Consider the following 16,528-nt stretch of genomic DNA (forward strand, 5'->3'; position numbering starts at 1 on the left):
TTGTCTTTTTATTAAAAAAAAAAAAAAATTAATGTATTTCCAGACCCCAGCACAGTGCCTGTCACAGAGGAAACCCTTAGTATTTACTGAATAATGAATGATAAATGAATAAATGAATGAAAGTGTTGAGTGAGCTACTGGTTAGGCAGACACTGGCAGTAATGAAGCCCTTTCCAACATGGAGGGGGGTGAGAAGACAAAACGAGTGATATCAGCCTCTAGGGAGAATGTATACAAAAAAAGAACAGAGTCATGAAAGACATTTTCAAATCCAAAGGGTGTCATGTGGAAGATTCTTTGAAAACCCCGACTTTGTGGTTCCAGTTGACAGAAATTATAGAGAAGTAGAATTTGTTTAAGTATTAGGAAGGTTTTTCTAATAATTAATAATTACTTTGGTTGGGAATTGTCCTGGCTGATCCTCTAAGACTTGTTAAACACTGTGTAAATGAGGAATCTCTGTCCAGGATGCACACAGGAAATCGCTGATCATGAAGTAAGTGGTCTTTCCAATTCCATCCAAACCCAATTCCCCAAGACTCCCCCAAGATCCCAGATCCACTAGGTAGGGAAGGAATAAGGGGAACTTCAGGTTTTAGACACTGAAATCTACTGCTCTTTGTACTTACTCCACCATCAGTCTCTCCTTTAATGAAAATAAGCACATGTTGCCCTACTGCACTGACATGCAGACTTCTGAATCGACTTTTGTCTTAGAAAATTTCATTCTTCTAGCACAGGCGAGGATTTACAAAAGTATATTGTTGTTGTTGTTGTTGCTGAGTGCATCAAGTCAGTTCCGACTCATAGCGACCTTGTATACGGTTTCTGAGAAGTGGCTGATGTGTTTGAATTGCCAACCTTGTGGTTAGCAGTTCAGTGTTTATCCTACAGCACCACACAAGGACCCCACAAAAAATGAGAACCAGTTAAAATAAAAAGTCCTAACCCTTTCAGGAGAAGGAAAGCAAGCTCACCTCGACCTCCGCAGCAGATGGCCAAGTTGGGGGTCTGGCTCTGGGGGCTTCTCCTGCGGCTGGCCAGTCATGCTGTTCTCATGCTGCTGGACAGGTGGGAAGAGGAGACCTGGTTCTGTGTAGGAAGGAGAAGGAAAAGGTCACTTCATCATTGCCTGCTCCCGGCTCTCCATCACCTACCTGCACTAGACACTACCTAGAACCCAGGGAGATACGTAAGGCTGACCTCACCCACTCATATAACTGTGAAACAGGCAGACATGTAGTCAACAAATGTTTCCCCAACTCGACAACATGCCAGGCATGGCAGTGAGGAAAGAGGCTACAAGGCAGAATTAGACACAGCCCCATACTCTACAGGAGGACAGAGAGATGTGCACGGGTTTCATTACAATAGAATTTGGTAAGTATCATGATTCCCCAAATTCATTCAACAGCCTACCTGTCCCACAGGGGAGCTGGGCCAGTGCACAGTGGCTCAGACTATTTGTGATCTGTTTCTTGGTGATTTTTTTTTTTCCTTTAAACTTTTAATCCATTACAGATGAATACTTTTATAAAATTTAATAAAAATGAACTACTAGAAAAATGAAATGAAAAATATTCATACAAAATACAAGCCTACTTATTATTTGATTCAACAGATAGGTCTGTCAAATCAATATGAAAATTTCTAAATGCTAACTCTTAATTACTATATCGATCTTGTGGACCACACACACACAGTTTGTGGACCAACATCATTTTCACGACTGTACTGAGAGTTATTGTTGTGTGTTGTCTAGTTAATTCCAACTCACAGAGACTCTATGGAGTAGATCTTCCCACGTTGGGTTTTCCAGGCTGTAATCTTGATAGGAGCAGATCGCCAGGACTACTCTCTCACAGAGTTGTTGGGTGAGTTCGAACTGATAACCTTTCAGTTAGCAGTCAAACACTGGCCACCACTGTGTCACTGGGACCAGCATTGCTATATAGAGGTTTATACAGAGTCAGCACTCCTAATATGCCTGGATAATTGGTCTCTTGGTTCAGAGAGGGTGGTTAAAAATGAAAATGATTTCAAATTTACTCTCCAAACTACAAAAGGTTCTCCAGGAAGAACAATGGCAGGAACTTTGGGCAAGGATGGCTTTACGTTTATCTGGAGAGAGGTGGTGGCGTCACCTTTGGTGTGCGTGAGGCTCACCAAACCTGGTCTAACGCTGTGCCAGGAGCTGTATCTGGTTCTACCTTGAACTCCCCAACCCTAACTATGGCAACCCCAGACAAGGCTACCTCCCTGAATAATGAGAACAAAGAATCATCTATTAAAATCAACTGGAACATTTTAGAAAATAAATCATTCTCAAAATGTCAAGAGGGCTGCTGGTGTTCATTCCTACTATTTAATGCTATAAAAATCTTTTTTTTTTTTCCAATAAAAATTGAGAAATCCTTTGTCTGTGACAGTCAGCTCCAAAAAAGCCTTTCAATGCCTACTGCTTTAATACTTGAGGGAGAGATTACAAGTCATTTTCACCCATTTGAATGTTTAAGAGAAAGCATTCACTCCTCTAAACGCTCAGCTTTTAAGTAGTCTTTATTTTAAACTTTAGAAGATAACTCTGCAGAAGAAAAACTTCCTTTTTCAAAGGCTTGGCTGCTTTTCTGCCCTCCCCCCCTCCCCCAAATTTAAACACGAATACATGCATTCCCAACTTCAAACGCTAAATCATGTGCAATTTGGGAGTTTGTTGCTCATGAAATTCTAGCGATAAGCACATCATAAACATTCCTATAGCAACAGAATGTTTTTGAAGCACCGTCTGCAATGTTACAAAGATTGTATATCATTATCTCTGAATGCTGGCGAAGAGAAGGTTATGGGGAATAACTGTTTATGTACAAATAAGTCAATAGAGTAACTGGCAACCTGAATAGCAGAGCCTGCTGACAGGGAAGTAGGAAGTGTTCCTTCTGTTTGCATGCATAACTGTGCTGCCCATACCCTCAGCATAGCCATGGTTGCCTCTTGGGCAAGTCATACTCAGACAATCACACAGCTGTTGTGAGCTGTCATCAAGTTGGCTCCCAATTCCTGGGGACCCCATGCACAATGAGGCTGGACTGCTGTAACCCATAGAATTTCCAATGGCTGATTTTTCGAAGGAAGTCATCAGATCTTTTTTCTTAGTCTTTCTTCCATCTTAGTCTGGAAGTTCTACTGAAACTTGTTCAGCACCATAGCAACACACAAGCCTCCACTGACAGGTGGGTGGTGACTGCGTTTGGGGTTCAATGGCTGGAAGTTCAATTTAGGTGTCCCTGCAGGAGAAGTGAGGATTCTACCACTGAATCGCAGACTTAAAATTTTATTGGTCATCTATTATATGTCAGACACTGGGCTAAACTTTAGGGTTGCTCTTCTTCAAAGAGGTCCAAAAGAGATATGTTGTTGTTAAGTGCCTTCAAGTTAGTTCTGACTCATAGAGACCCTGTATAGGGTTTCCAAGGAGTGACTAGTGAGCTTGAACCACAAACCTTGTGGTTCAAACAGCTTTGCAGTCTGGTGCATTAACCCACAAGAGAGATATAGCAACAGGTAATTACAATTTCTCTTCCCTGTTAAGAAGGGACTATTATTAATAATTTCTATCAGGACTATGAGTGTTGCAAATGTAAAGGTAGACGTTTTTGTAACAAAAGGAGGGTAGTGGTTATTTTTGCAGTCCAGGAGTGGAGGACCCTAGGACCATTGAGGGAGAAGAGTGGAGTGCGGGACCCTATCCAGAGAAGCAGTGATACCAGAGATGGAGGCAGAGACGATGACACAGAGAGATGGAGTGGCTGGGGACTCTAGACTCAGGGAGTGAAATGACTGTGTGCTGATGGCTGAGAGGTGGGCTGATGGTTGTTTGGTTGTTTGATGATGCACGGAGGAGATTATAATCATTGCAATGAAACGAAATACGATAGGATGAATATAAAGCTGACATTCTCCCATGTAAATTATCACTCAATTTACAATAAAAACTTAATAATAAAAAAAGGGACTATCAGTTTGAGTTGAGGGAAAGGAAATTAGATAAACTAACTAGACCCATCCATGCACCCGTCCAATGCTGACTGTATACTTGTATATACCCAGCAAACAAAAGGCACTAGACATTCAACAGTTTGGTGACACCAGTGTGGTCCCTGCCCTCAAGGAGCTTATAGGCTAGTGGAGGAAACCAACATTAAAAAACACCCAGAAGTGACAATGATAATGATTTGCTCTGAAGAAGTATGGTTATTGCTATACTGGCTTGTGATTGGTAGATCTAGCATGGAAGAAGTCAGTGGTAGTTTCCCTCAGAAATCCATCTTCAATCTGAGGAGGAAGACTAAACCGGTGAAGCCCAGTAGGGAGGGCAGAAGGGAAAGGATAGGAAGATGGTGTTGCAGGCACAAAGGACAGCCTATGCAAAGGTTTTGCTGCAAGAAGGAGCATGTGGCAAAAAGAGCACAGAGAGCAATCAATTCAATCAGAAATCTCAGGTGGGTCCTATGTCGACCAAATAGATGCTTGACCTAAGACTGTGCTCCACTATGGTAGTCAAAGCAATCATTAAAGACATGTTTTTTTTTGTTTTTAAAGCACAAGAAGTTACCTAGAACACCTAAGACACTTAATATGCATAGCTTAAATTCTCCCTTTTCCTAAGCTAGCATGAGACATCAAATTGAGGCCACTTTGCCCTCCCTCCTGATTTATAACAAGTTTAGAACTCTTACCTACTTTTCCTGAAGCAATAGTAACTTGGTTAAATTTAGCTTGGCTGGTGGTAATATAACTTGGTAGATTCTGAGGTAAGGCAGACAATGAGTGTGGGTTTGGGGACATGGACGAGCTTTGTATTATTAAAATTATTACTGGAGAGCCCTCCTAAGGCAGGTTGCGTTAAGGAGGGGCATATAATGTCATGCTTCGGAGAATATGAGCTTTGGAGACAAGCAGGCCTGTGTTCAAATGTGGCCACCCAAACCTCACTAGTCAGCGCTAGCAGTGTCCTCTTTGCAGGTGTCGTGGAAATCAGTGAGAAGACAGGTGAGTACACTGCCTTCATCCCAGGCCCTGATACATAGGAGCCACTCTATCACTATGCCCCTCCCTTAACAGGAATCCATGAAAATGTTTCCCAGATGGTATAGGGGCTGCAGGCCAGCTTTGCCAAGACTTGGGAGGTCAGTCCTTACTCCCACACAACCCTTGTGCTGGGGGATGGCAGTAGGAAGTCCCACTCCTTACCAGAACCAAACCAGTTGACAACTGATTCAAAGTGGGCCTACAGTGCAGAGTAGAACAGCCTTGTAGGGTTTCTAAGACTACGACTCTCTGGAAGTGCTTGCCACATCACCACGTCATTCTCCCTCAGAGAGGCTGGTGGGCTTGAACCGCCAACCTTTCAGTTATCAGTCAAGTGCTTTTAACAACTGCACCACCAGGGCTCCCTTACAGGGGAGGGAATCTTACTGATGCCATCTCACGTCACCAATGAGAACAGTCTTGGAAGATTGTGAGATATTCTAAGAACCCACAGCTAGTGAGAATCCAGCCATGGCCAGAACCTGTGCTTCAGGAAGTTCTTCCCGGTTCCCAGCGCTGCTCTCTGGAACTCCTTTTCCCTTCTACACAATGGAGGTAACAAATGCTGCCTTTCATCACACTATTTTTAGAGTGAAGGGAGAAATGCAGGTTTAAGAGTCTTGAAAAACAGAAACAAGCACTTTATGTGGGTCTGTATGAGAAGATGGAAGGTTCTTCTCAGCCACAAGGCAAATGAAATGAAAAGAAAATTGAACATCACACTGGGTTGGGGCAGAGAGCCAGTCAGAGGGAAGACAGGGATCCAGGATATAAACTATGGGTGTCTGAAACAGAAAGCAGCAGGACCAAATGAAGTGTGAGGAATTCCCTTCATGCCACCCACATAAATTAAAAACCGGCACAGATTTTAAAAAGGACAAGGTGAAGGGGGAGGAGAAGGGAAATAAAGGAGAGAAGGAGGAGTCATTAACTTTGGAACAGAATCTACAGAGCATCTGAAACAGTGCAAAGTCTTATAACAATCCAATGAGAATCCTGAGACTTCAGTTCCTGGGAGACCAACCATTCTCTCATATTGGGTGTCTCCTATGTAGAAAGCGTACACACACACACACGATGGGATACTCAAGGCAGCTTTTGTTACCTCCATTGTGTAGAAGGGAAAAGGAGTTCCAGAATCAAACTGACTGCATCTGTGGGACTCAGCCAAAACAAGGCCAGGGACCAACCATGAAACTATCAATTGCCCACCTGCCAATTCAGACTGGAGCTGGAGAAAATGAAAACAAGTCCACAAAAGTCAAAATATGGCATTTGAGTAGACCCTACCTGAATTTAGAGATGGTCTTAAGATTTGATGTACTATTAGATACCAATAACCAAAGACCAAAGAAATTGTGGGTGATATCAAGGACATCACACATGAGGAAAGCAAAAGTTCATTAAAAAGAGAGGAAAGAAAGAAAAGACCAAAATGGATGTCAGGAAAGATTGAAACTTGCTCTTGAACATAAGAGAAGTTACAGCGACTAGAAGAAATAATGGAGCAATAGAGAGTAGATTAGAAAATTTCAAAGGGCAGCTCAAGAAGGCAAAGTATTATAATGAAATGTACAAAAACCTGGAGTTAGAAAACCAAAAGGGTAAGAACACACTCAGCATTTATCAAGCTGAAAGAACTGAAGAAAAATTTTAAGCCTTCACTTACAATATTGAAAGATTCTATGGGCAAAATACTGAATGATGCAGAAAGCATCAAGAGAAGATAGAAGGTATACAGTCATTGTACCAAAAAGATCAGGTCAGTAATCAACCATTTCAAGAGGTAATATATAATCAAGAGGCAATAGTATTGAAGGAAGACATACAAGCAGCACTAAAGGCATTGGCAAAAAACAGGGCTCCAGGAATTGATGGAATATAACTGGAAAATTTCAACAAATTGGAGGAATTTACTCATCTATGCCAAGGAGCTATAGTAGTATTGTGGTTATAAGTTGGGATGCTAATCTCAAGATCTGCAGTTCAAAATTACCAACTGTTCTGCAGGAGGAAGCTGAGGCTGTCTGCTCCCATAAAGATTTACAGCCTTGGAAACCCTATACAGGATCACTATGAGTCAGAACTGACTCCACAGCACACAGTCACCATCATCACTACTCATCTATGTCAAGAAATTAGAAAAATATGGAAGTGATCCATATTTGTACCCATTCCAAAGAAAGGTGATCCAATGGATTGTGGAAATCATCGAAGAATAACATCAACATCACACACAAGCAAAATTTTGCTGAAGATAATTTTTTTTTAAAATTCAAGCCAGATTCAGAAAAGGATGTGGAATGAGGGATCTCATTGGTGCTGTCAGTTGGATATTGACTGAAAGTAGAGAATACCAGAAAGATGTTTATTTGTGCTTTATTGACTATGCAAAGGCATTCGACTGTGTGGATCATGACAAACTACGGGTAACATTATGAAGAATGGGTATTCCAGAACACTTCACTGTGCTCATGAGGAACCTGTACATAGACCAAGAGGTAGTCGTCAGAACAGAACAAGGGGACACTGAATGGTTTAAAATTAGGAAAGGTGTGTGCCAGGATTGTATCCTTTCAATCCGGTGTATGCTGAGAAAATAACCTGAGAAGCTAGATTATATGAAGAAGAACATGGCATCAGGATTGAACAAAGACTCATTAACAACCTATGATAGGCAGATGGAACAACGCTGCTTGCTGGAAACAATGAGGACTTGAAATACTTAACAGCCTTCAGTATAGATTGCATCTCAATGTAAAGAAAATGAAAATCCTCACAACTGGAGCAATAAATAATATCATAATAAATGGAGAAAAGACTGAAGTTTTCAAAGATTTCATTTTATTTGGACCTACAATCAAACGAAGTCTTTGAAAACGTCAAGAATCAATGCATCTGCATTATGGTGTTGCAAAAGAATATTAAAATGGATTGCCATGCACTGCCAGAAGAACAAACAAATCTGTTTTGGTAGATTGCTATTTGGCCAGATTGCTATTTAGAAGTGAGGATGATGAGAACTGTCTCTCGGTTTTTGGACATGTTGTCAGGAGGAACCAGTTGTCAGGAAGACATCATGTTTGGTAAAGTGGAGGGTCAGGGGAAAATAGGAAGACTCCCAATGAGACAGGGTGACACTGTGGCAGCAATAATGGGCTCAAATATAACAATAATCATGAGGATGGAGCAGAACCAGGTAGTAGTTCCTCTTATTGTACATTGGGTTGCTATGAGTAGGAACCAACTCAATAGCACAGAACAATAATAATGCAGAAACAATAGGTGATATGGAAGGAGATCTAACTTTCAACTGAGGCACAACAATCACCCAGAAGCATTTCAGATGTAAAGAGATGTAAAGAGGTCTCTCATTCTTTCTTCAGACATCTCTCCCTTTCTTTTGATGCCCTAACTACACTCCCTAGGAGGTTAATAATTGCCATGATCTGAAGAGAGGTCTCCTACAGAGCACTGTGAGATCTAGGGGGCCCGCTTGATCAGGACTTCATACATCTGCTGATTACAGAACACAGATGAACCTAAAATGAACTTTTCACATCAGTATCAGAGCAGCTCAAACACTGGACACATCAGCTGGACTTATCTAACCTGAAGTCCTGAAATACACTAACAATCTGGTGTAAAACCCAATTGTTCATTTAAGCATCCCAACTATACTCCATGGTAGAATGTGGAATTTGATAGTAAATTTTATTAAAACAATTCGGAGAAAGGAGTATAGAAAATCAAAGACAAATGGAAACAATTAGTCCAATGGACTGAAGACCCACTTGAACGTCAGCCTCCACAACCCTGAAACCAGAAAAACTAGATGGTGCCGGACTATCAATGCTGACCACTCTGAAAGGGATTAAAATAGGAGGTCCTAGATAAAATGGGAGACTATGGGGGGTAGGGTATGGGAATAAAAATCATAAAAAACGACCAAGTGCATTGGTCTAATAGAGACTGGTGGAACCCCTCAGACTATTTCCTGAAACTGAACTCATCCCCATGGCTCAAATTTCAGCCCCACAATTATTGTTGTTAAGAAGGTGGGTAACACCAGGGAGGAAGGTGCTCCTTAGAACAATCAACCATCAGAGATTGAAACACAGAAGACAGGAAGAGACAGAAAAGAAAGACAATGGAAATGGTAAATACGGGAGACAGTGGGAAAATTACCATTACATTGTGAAGATTGCAATCCATGCAAAAAAAAAAAAAAAAAAATGCATATGAATTGCTGAATAGAAAACCAATTTGCTCTGTAAACTTTCACTCTATTCACAACAAAAAGTTTTAAAAAAAGAACATCTGGTGATTTTGATATGGGATGGCAGGGTTGATATGCGTAAATTATGCTTTTACTTCAGATGAATACAATAATAGCTTCTGTGTACCAAGTATGTGCCATACTTGGTGCTTTCATATACCTATCTCAAAATCAGGCTGCAAGGTAGGAGTCGTAACTGTTTTATTGTAAACAATAGGAGGCTCAGAGAGGTTGAATAAGTTGACCAGGGCACACACAGTTGATTAACAATGCATCCAGCATTCAAACCAATCTTTCCCTGACTCCATAGCCTAAGTTTTCCCCATAACCTTCATTCAGATGGCAGAAATGTCATTATTTTCTGCAATATATGAAAAAGGTTCTGATGTTAGAGACATCTTACTTCAAGTGTCAGCTTCCGGCCATCAGCTTCAGGAACTTAATGGAAATGCAGATTCACAGCCCTCACCCAAGATGTGCTGACTCAGAATCTGCTATCTCCAGAGGACTCCTGTGAGAAGAACTCCTCTTTCTGTGCTGTCTAATGTAATAGCCACTAACAGCTATTGTAATTAACATTAAACAAGCATGAAGCTTAGTACATTTCAATGTCACTAGCCACATTTCAAGTGCTCAGTAGCCACATGGGACTGAAGGCTACTGTGCTGGACAGCAAAGAAGAGACATTTTGCATCATCACAGAACATTTTGTTGCAAAGCACTGCTCTCAACCCCAGCACTACTGATAGCTTGCGCTGGGTATTTCTTTGTCGTGGGGCTTCTTGTGCATGGTAAAACAGTAGCTCTCAACTTGGGTGATTTTGCTCCCCAAGGCACACTTGGCAATATTTGGAGACATTTTTGGTTGTCTCAACTAGGGAGGTTCTCCTGGCATCGAGTGAGTAAAGGTCATGGATGCTACCCAATATCCTGTAATCACAGGACGTCCAATACAACAAAGAATTATCTGATCAGATGTCAGTAGACCTGACATTGATAAGCACTGTTCTAGGGGCATCAAGAATACCTGGCTAGTCTCAGTAATACTGGCAGCAGGAGACGCAGGATACCAAAAAGTGCCACCCCACTCCCCTGCCAAATTTACAAGTCTGAGAAGTTGTTGACAGATAGAATGGGTGTTGGGTTTTGCCAAGGATGCAGAGTGAGAAGTTCTGATTTCCACAACTAATATATAGGGTCACTGCTAAGATAAAGTCTCTACACTTCAATTCTCAAGGGCAGGGAAAGAAGAAATTCATTTTTGACACTGATGTTTAGAATATGGAGTCAGAAGATCAAAGGTGGAATCACCCAGCTAAACCTCTTCAGCCTCCTCCTCTGCAAAACAGAAACAACATCCCCCGCTTCTGACAGAGGACCTTGGGTGACGCCTATGTTGAGGATGGATGACAACTTACAGTTCACATGTGGAAGTCTGGGAACCTGCACCTGCTGGAGCGGACACAGACCTACCATCATCCACATGCATGTTGTTGTTGTTGTTAGGTGCCATCCAGTTGGTACTGACTCATAGCGACCCTATGCACAGCAGAACTAAACACTGCCCGGTCCTGCACCAACCTCACAGTGACTGCTACATTTGGACCCAGTGCTGCTGCCACTGTGCCAATCCATCTCATTGGGGGACTGGGGGGGTCTTCCTCTTTTTCTCCGACTCTCCACATGCATGTTTGTTTGTATTGTATCCACATCCATTTATATCGCTTTGAAGGAGCCATGGTGGTGCAATGGTTAAGTGTGCTGCTGCTAACTCAATGGCTGGTGGTTCAAATCCACCCCGTGGCTCTGTGGAGTAAAGACCTAGCAATCTGCTTCTATAATGATCAAAGTTTAGAATGAGGTGGGCAAGATGGAGGCCTAGGCAGATATGCTACATGGGCCCTCTATAACAAAGGTATAGAAAATCAAATGAGGCAGATGCAGATAATGGTCCTAAACCCGGGTTTCAGATGGAAGAATAAGAGAAGTAGTCTGAATGCTTACTAGGACAAGAAGTGAACAGATATGGCATAAAAAGCAGACAGACAGGTGAACTGTGCTGGCTGATCTGTCATGGCATGGCCATCTTAAACTTTTGTGAGGGGCTTTAGAAACAAGACAGCGGCCTGGTGGTGCAGAGGTATGCTGGTGATTTGTGGCGATAAAGGTGTGGTGGTTTTTTTGTTTTGTTTTGTTCCCCATACTTTCCTGGTGACCAGAGATGTGGCCAGCCCCCACCCGCATACACCCCCAGCTCTCCCAGCAGTCAGAGTGGCATGGTGGTGAGCTACGAAGTTGCGAGCCCCATCAAAGTGAGTTGGGTGTTATCTACACCAACCCTAGTACCTGGATTAAGGTGAGCCCTGCTCCAAATCTGCAGGATTGGGCCCTGGAAATCCCTGAACTAGTCCTCACTAAAAGAAGAAGCTGAACAGATGTAGAAAAGACAAAAAAGGGAGATAAGAGAGGTGACCTGTTCTGGACACCCAGGCACAACACAGTTATTTGAAACTGTTGCAGGTGGCTCTTTGAAGGCAGAGGGCAGCTTGGTGATGCAGAGGCATACTGCTTACGGGTGGAGAGAAAAAGGTGACTTTTTTTTTCTTGTACCTCATATTATCCTGCTGACCAGAGACATGGCCAGCCCCCATCTGCGTACACCCCCAATAAAGCCCATGCTCTCCAGGTAGTTAGAGTGGCACAGTAGTGAACCGTACAGTTGTGATTGAAAGAAGGTTGAGGAAAACAAGGAAGAATTCAGAACAAACAAGACAGAAAGACAAAGGATTAGAGATAATATAAAACCTGCAAATAGAAATTCAGAAGATAAATACTAGGATTTCAGAAATGGACAACATATTGAAAGGACAAAGGAATAGATTTCAATCACTGGAAACCCAAATTAGTGAGCTTGAAGATAAATCTCTCAATACTAGTGAACTAGAAGAACAATCAGAAAAAACTCTGAAGAAAGCATAAGATTTATGTGGGACATCATGAAGAGGAATAACTTACTGGAGATCAGAATGCTAAAATAGGAAGAGACAAAGAAAAGCACAGAAAAAAACAGTCAAAGGGTTGTTGGAAGAAAACTTCCCTAACATGAAACACAAGAAGATAAGCATTCAGGAAGATGAACGAACTCAAAACAGGATAGACCCCAAAAGGAAATCATGAAAATATATCATAATCAAACTCTCCAAAATCAAAGACAAGGAAAGAAACCTGAGAGCAGCGCAGGAAAAACAAAAAAGTTACCTACAAAGAAGAACCAATTAGACTAACCTCAGACTTCTCAGCAGAAATCATGCAGCCAAGAAGACAATGGGAAGACCTATACAAAACTATGAAAGGAAAAAAAGTCCCAACCAAGAATCATATGCCCAGCAAAACTGTCTCACAAATATGATGGTGAAATTAGAACATTTCCAAATAAGCAGAAATTAAAGGAATTTGTAATAACCAGAACAACTTTATAAAAAATATCAAAGAGAATTCAGTTCCGTTCCTTGGAAATCCTATACAGGGTTGCTATGAGTTGGAACTGACTTGACGGCACTTAACAACAACAACAGTCAATACTGTATTAGAAGTCTTAGCCAGAGCTGTAAGACAAAAAAGGGAAATTAAAGGCACTCAATGGCAAAGAATAAGTAAAACTCTAGTTGTAGATGATGTAATCCTATACGTAGAAATGGTGTGGGATCGGGCAGTGTTTTGTTCTGTTGTTCATAGGGTCACTATGATTCAGTGCTTACTTGATGGCACCTAACAACAACAACAAAAAATTCTCAAAGACTCAGCAAGAAAGTTATTGCAACTCATTGATAGATTCAGCAAATGGCAGGGTACAAGATCAATATAAAAAAATTAGTCTGATTAACACCTATAAAGAGAGCTCTGAAAAGGAAATCAGGGAGACAATACCATTTATAATAGCCACCAAAAAGATGAAATGTTGGTGCTGTTTTTGTTAAGTACCTTCGAGTTGGTTCCGACACATAGTGACCCTGTATAGGGTTTCCGAGGAGCAACTGGTAGGTTTGAATTGCTGACCTTGTGGTTCACAGTCCTATGTTTATCCTATAGTGCCACAACCAGAGAAACAAAAGACTTACATAAAGAAAACTACATAACACTACAAGAAACCAAAAGAGACTTATAAAAATGAAAGAATATACCATGCTCATGGATAGGAAGACTTAACATTTTGGAAATGTCAACAATATACAATGCAATCCCAATCCAAATTTGAACATCATTCTTTAAAGAATGGAAAAACTGATAACTAACTTTATATGGAAAGAAAAAAGACCTCAGATAAGCAAAGAATTACTTAAGAAGAAGAACAAAGCTGGAGACCTCTTACTTGCCAATCTCAAAATCTACTACACAGTCATAGTAGTCAAAACAGCCTGGTAGCAGTATAATGAAAGATACATAAATCAAAGGAACCGAATTGAGAACACAGAAGTAAATTCATCCATATAGTCAGATGATCTTTAGCATTAAATGGAGAAGAGATAGTCTCTTCAACAAATCATGCTAGCAAAACTGGAAATCCATTTACGGAAAAATGAAACAAGACCCATATCTCACACCATATATACAAAAACAAAATCAACATGGATTAAAGACTTAATGTAAAGCTTAGAACTAAAAAGATCATCACTGTGGAAAATGGTATGGGGCTTCCTCAAAATGTTGAAAACAGCAATATCTAATGACCCAGAAATCCCTCTAGTAGGTATATATTCCCAAGAAATAAGAGCCATGACACAAGTAAATATATGTACCCCCATAACAGTATCCACAACAGCAAAATGATGGAGATGGCCTAAACGTCCATCAGGGGAAGCATGGATGAACAAACTCTGGTATATATACACAGTAGAATACAGTGAATATAACAATGACTCTGTGAAATACCGCATGATATGGATGAACCTGGAGGACTTTATGCTGGGTGAGATTATTCAATCATAAAAGCAGAAAATATTGTATGAAACTGCTGTTATATAAACCTAAGAAAATATTTTCATGCTAAAAAACAATCTTTGATGGTAACCAGGGGTGGGAAGGAAGGGAGAGTAATTCAATGGCTAGAGGTAGATAGCTGTTAACTCTGGTAATGGTAGAAGAATGAAAACATAAGAATGAATGCACAGGTTGAAGGGGATAGAGGTAAACCCTGCAACAACAGTATTCTACAGGTTAATACGTGGACAGATATACAAGCTGATGGGTATGGGAGGGAGAGTGGGATTATACTCACAAATATAAAAGTTTGAGAGAGGATATTTGTACATGGGTATTTACCTTTGTTGCAATCACACTTATGAATGAGGCATACAGGAGACAAAACGATGAAAGTCACCATGCCTCTGAGACCAGAAGAACTAGATGGTGCCGAGCTACCACTAACAACTGTTCTGAAAGGGATCATATTAAAAGGTCCTGGATAGAGTGGCAGAAAATGTGGACCAAAACTCAAAATTATGGAAAAGATCAGACTTCTTGGTGAGAAATAGACGAGAACAACAATACTAGTGAGGCATGCTAACCATGGAATGGCCAATCATTCAGGATCGAAAGGCAACAACTACCTAAGGAAAAAGTTTTGAAGGGTTGGGAAGGAGGGTTAATGGAAATAAGATCCACAAGGAGGAAGTGTGTTTACTGTCTCTAGATGGAGGAGACTGCAATCACTGAGAAGAAACCAAATGTATGACTTGTTGAATGTAAAACGGATGATCTTCTCTGTAAACCTTCACTCAATTCACAATAAAAAGTTTCAAAACAGAAAAAAGAAAGATCACAGCCTAGAAAACCTCACTGGATAGTTCTACTCTTGTCACATGGGATCACTATGAATTGAAATTGACTCAATGGCCTGTACCAACCATACAGCTTTACACTTGGTATGGGGCTTCCCTTTCATTAATTCATCTATTTAACAGACATTCACTAAGTCTCTGCGCAAGTTGTGGTGTCTAGAAACGAAGTATTATGATACATCTTTTCTTTCCAGGAACACAAGGGCAGTTGGGGACACAGATATGAAATACATCTAATACTTGTCCCTTGGTACCTGGTGGTCATTGCCGAGAGATGGTTTTTGTGCCTTTAGGCTAAAGTCAGCTGTCTTTTGGGACCTGCAATCCCCCTCATCTACCTGAAGCTTGCAGAGTTGGCCTGTGGGCAGTAACCACTGGTCCTCTCCAGGTTTGGAAAGTGGACCTGGACATTGCCTCAGATTCAGGAAAAGATGGTTAAAAAAAAAAAGGTAGACCTGGCTGGGGAAGGCCCTCCTCACAGCCCTCACTTTCTCTCTCCTGTACCTCAACTCAGAGATATAAAGACCAGAATGGATCGGGGCCAGGGCACATATTCCTGACCCCCAGGTCACCTGTGGCTCAGCATCTCTCCAGCGCCTCCCAAGGAATGTCTTCAGGAGAAGGTCCCAAGTCTGAGTCATCTGCAGCGGAGAGGAGGCCTTATAAAAATAACTCAAAGTATGAGGCTCTTGTATTCATTTTATTCATGATTCAAAGAACAAAAAAGCAGGGCAGGAAGCAGAGGAGGGAAGTGTCGTTCACATCAGTTTTCTCCAAATGACAAGCAGCCAGGAACTCACTTGCTGAGCCTCATCTCTTTTGCTCTCCTTGGAGCGATTACATAAGCTGGAGAGAGGGTCTTTTTTTCAACTGTCTCAGCGCTCCCTCCCACCTGCTCTCTATCACTCTCCTCCATAAGAGAGGTGTCCCCATAACCCTACAAGGATGCAACAAGGGCTCAGGGTAAGCCCCCTTCTGAGAGGTCTACCCTGGAATAGGAAATTCCCATGAAAACCCAAAAAGCCTCTTCAGAGCCCCAGCGATGGAATTTCCAGCTCCAAGAAGCTGTGAGGGAAAACACGGTGGGACAGCTACAGGGCCAGCTCAGATCCAGGTGGCATACATGATGTGGATTCTTTGAAAGGCTTAGGAATTCAAAATACTAAGATTTCTTGGTAAGGCAGCCTTGGAGACTCACTTAGCCATACTGAGGGCCTTCTGGGATCCAAGAGAGGGACAGTGCTGTTGGTTCTCACTCAGCTTTCTGGAAGATATGATCTTAAGGGTCCTGAAGATAAGGCTGGAGAATGTGAGATAAGGCAGA

At 41.5% G+C, this 16,528-nt stretch overlaps 1 protein-coding gene across 1 annotated transcript in view; it reads right to left on the bottom strand.

Moving 5' to 3' along the window:
• Nucleotides 1-16,528, bottom strand: part of TRERF1 (transcriptional regulating factor 1) — a 289,891-nt gene that overhangs the window by 91,739 nt on the left and 181,624 nt on the right. Inside the window, exon 3 of the mRNA XM_006860460.1 lies at nucleotides 978-1,092. The gene's annotated coding sequence lies outside the window, so the exon portion shown is untranslated. The remainder of the gene's footprint in view (nucleotides 1-977; nucleotides 1,093-16,528) is intronic.

This window comes from Chrysochloris asiatica, unplaced genomic scaffold, assembly GCF_000296735.1.
Source record: "Chrysochloris asiatica unplaced genomic scaffold, ChrAsi1.0 scaffold00038, whole genome shotgun sequence".
Lineage (NCBI taxonomy): Eukaryota > Metazoa > Chordata > Mammalia > Afrosoricida > Chrysochloridae > Chrysochloris > Chrysochloris asiatica.